Below are 3,458 nucleotides of genomic sequence, written 5' to 3' on the forward strand. Positions count from 1 at the left end.
AGAGGGAAAGCATTGGGGATTTTCTCTTCACCTAGCATCTAGAGAAGGAAGGGAAGAGGAAAAGAAGAAAGCAGGTGATGGATAAAACTTTTATCTATTAAAAAAAAAAAAGCTAGATTCTGAATGTTAATCTTATCATTTAGAGTTGGAAAGGACCTAAAGGATCATTTAGTCCCAGGGATTCCCAACCTAACTCCCAGAGGCTATGATAAAGTTGTCAAGGGAATGTAGGAATATTTGGTAAATAACTATATTATCCCAATTAAATATTTCAAATATTTTATTAAAACTAGTGTTAGCGGAAAAAAATACATTTAAAAAACTTTATGATACTAGCAATGTTATATACCAGATAAAATGTTTCTTATGAAAAACTAAACCCTTTTATTGCATATACATGGTAAACTTTAGAATTTATTTCCTTTTATATTTCATACTGAATAAAGGGTATAGGAAGTTTTTACCGAAAGCCAACGAGCGCAAGGACAAAAAACAGTTGACACCCCCAATTAAGTTCAACCCCTTTATTTTACAAAGTAGAAAATGAAAGCTCAGAGAAGTTATATAACTTGTCCAAGGTCACCCTGATAGTAAGTAGCAAAACAGAGATTTGAACTCAGGACATAGGACTCTAAATCCTTCTATTATGCTAGTGTATGCCACCTTGCCTCAGGGGGCAGAGACAAGATGGCAGAGGAAAGGCGGTGACTTGTCTGAGGTCTCCCCCAAACCCCTCCAAGTACCTTCAATAATGCTATAAGACAATTCCTGGGGGCAGCTAGGTGGTGCAGTGGATAAAACACTGGCCCTGGATTCAGGAGGACCTGAGTTCAAATCCGGTCTCAGACACCTGACACTAACTAGCTGTGTGACCTTGGGCAAGTCACTTAACCCCCATTGCCCTGCAAAAAAAAAAAAAAGACAATTCCTGGAGCAGCAGAACCTACAAAAGGACAGGATAAAATAATTTTCCAGCTAAAGACAACTTAGAAGGCCCAAAAGAAACGTCTGTTATGCCAGGGTGGGTATGCCAATGCAGACCCAGCCCCAGCAAACCAGGAGCAGGCCTTGAGAGCCATTGAATTAGCAGTAGCAGCACCTGCTTCTAGGACTCATCCCACAGAGGGCAAGGGGTCAAATAATTGGTCAGGAGGAGATTATTGGGGTCTTTTTTATAGGGGTCTTTTTACTAGCAATGAGTAAGGACTCTGTTGTTTTGCCCATATTCCAATCTAGGTCACAGTCCTGAGTAGAGGTCCCAGGCCGGGAAAGAGCTTGTAGCCACAGTAGAGCTGGACACTCCTCATAGTTCCAGGGCAGAAAAGCAGGTTTGTGGTTGCTTGCAGACCAAAACATAGGCCAGGAGAATCGTAAACCTATCTCTCCTTAAATCATACTACCTTGAGGGGCAGCTAGGTGGTGCAGTGGATAAAGTATCAGCCCTGGATTCAGGAATATCTGAGTTAAAATTTGGCCTCAGACACTTGACACTTACTGGCTGTGTGGCCCTGGGCAAGTCACTTAACCCTCATTGCCTTACCCCTCCAAAAAAATCATACTCCCTTGCAAGAACTGAAAACTTACAAATCTCTAGAAGTATCTCTAAGAACACCTGCACAAACCCCCTGAAACTTGGGACACTGTATCCGGTACTCTGGAAGCAGTGCCCCACTTTAACAAAGAGTTAAAAAAATTGAAACAACAACAACAACAAATCATCTGGGAAAATGAGCAAACAGAAAAAATTTTGACCATAGAAAGTTACTATGGTGTCAAGGAAGATCAAAATACACCCTCCGAAGAATATAAGAAAGTCAAAGCTCCTACATCCAAAGCTTCCAAGAAAAATATGAATTGGTCTCAGGCCACAGAAGTGCTCAAAAAGGACTTTGAAAATAAAGCAAGAGAAGTAGAGGAAAAAATGGGAAGAGAAACAAGAATGATGCAAGAAAATCATAAAAAAGTTAACAGCTTGGTAAAGGAGACACAAAAAAATACTGAAGAAAATAACACCTTAAAAAACAGACTAGGACAAATGGTAAAAAAAATACAAGGGTCAGCTAGATGGCACAGTGGATAGAGCACCAACCCTGTATTCAGGGGGACCTGAGTTCAAATCCGGCCTCACAGAAAGAAACAATTCAAATACTGTGGAGCCACAGTCAGGATAACACAAGGTTTAGCAGCTTCTACATTGAAGGATTGTAGCACTTGGAATATGATATAGCAGAGGGCAAAGGAACTGGGATTACAACCAAGAAACACCTACCAAACAAAACTGAGTATAATCCTTCAGAGGAAAAAAAAATGGACATTCAGTAAAAGGAAGGACTTTAAGGAATTTTTTTTTAATGGCTCTTTTCAGTTTATTACATGAATGAGTTATACTAGTCCAAGTTAAACAGTGGACCCCAAATGGTTACATTATACAAGCTCTGAGGTTTTTAAACTTGTGACAAGGGACAGAAGGGAATTTTTCTACTCATTGCAAGGAAATCCTCACTTAAGCTTCAGTGAGCCACAAGCACTTAAAACCCATGAACCTTCAGCTGGTCGCCCTTAGCCAGTCCAACCTTGATGAGAAACTGGCATTTGTTCTTGCTCTGTTCACCCTGTAGCTGAATTACTTCTCCATATTCTGGATGCTCAATTACTGTACCATTGCAGGCAAATTTCTTCTCAAATACCTTCACTAGTTTCTTTTTTATCACAACCATCAGCAATCCCTTGGATAGTAATGAGGGTCTTCCTGCTGTTAAGGGCTAAAATTCTAGCTAAACTGTCTAAAATATCTAGTGAGTGGTTGCCAATAAATTATAAGCTTTAGCAAGAGTTAGACTTTTAAGCATTTATTAAGGAGAATAAGAATTTGATAAAGAGAGAAAGAAAGGCCTAGATTCCTATCTATTAAAGGGAGAGTGCATTTCTAGCTGCCTTCTGAACCAGCATCCCCAGGAAATAGAGTGAGACCGAGCACCAGTCTCTTCCTTCCTCCTCCCACTAGCTCGTGTCACTTCCTGACACCAAAGAAAAGACTCCTGGTCTTGCCCTTAAAGACCTTCGCTTCATGGGCGGAACTCTTCTACAGTAAGTCTCCAGCAGGTGGCGTCATTCCAATTCTTACACTGCTGTTTCTCTGTTGAATTCTTATATAGATATAATCCTCAGTCCCGGCAGGAAGCAGGCCATCACCCTTACTTGCATCAGCAAAAGGGTCAAAAGAGTGGAGGTTCTGAATAGTGGACATAGGATATGATTCCTTTTCCTTGGTGGAAATGGCCTGCAGAAGGTGGTGGTGGGAGAAGGTGAGCAGGGGGATGGAATGTCAGGAAGTGAGGGGGAGGCTGCTAAGTCCTGGGCAGTGGCTCAGTGACTGGGGCCTCAGACATTCTTGATGAAAGGACCTGAGCTGAATAGAAAGTTTGACTTTTAAATATAAGAGAATCATGAAAAGTGAG

At 41.0% G+C, this 3,458-nt stretch overlaps 1 pseudogene; it reads right to left on the minus strand.

The window, feature by feature from the left end:
* Window positions 1-2,411: 2,411 nt before the first annotated feature.
* Window positions 2,412-3,247, minus strand: LOC122736699 (annotated as a pseudogene).
* Between the last annotated feature and the right edge of the window lie 211 nt (window positions 3,248-3,458).

This window comes from Dromiciops gliroides, chromosome 1 (genome assembly GCF_019393635.1).
Source record: "Dromiciops gliroides isolate mDroGli1 chromosome 1, mDroGli1.pri, whole genome shotgun sequence".
NCBI classification, from domain to species: domain Eukaryota; kingdom Metazoa; phylum Chordata; class Mammalia; order Microbiotheria; family Microbiotheriidae; genus Dromiciops; species Dromiciops gliroides.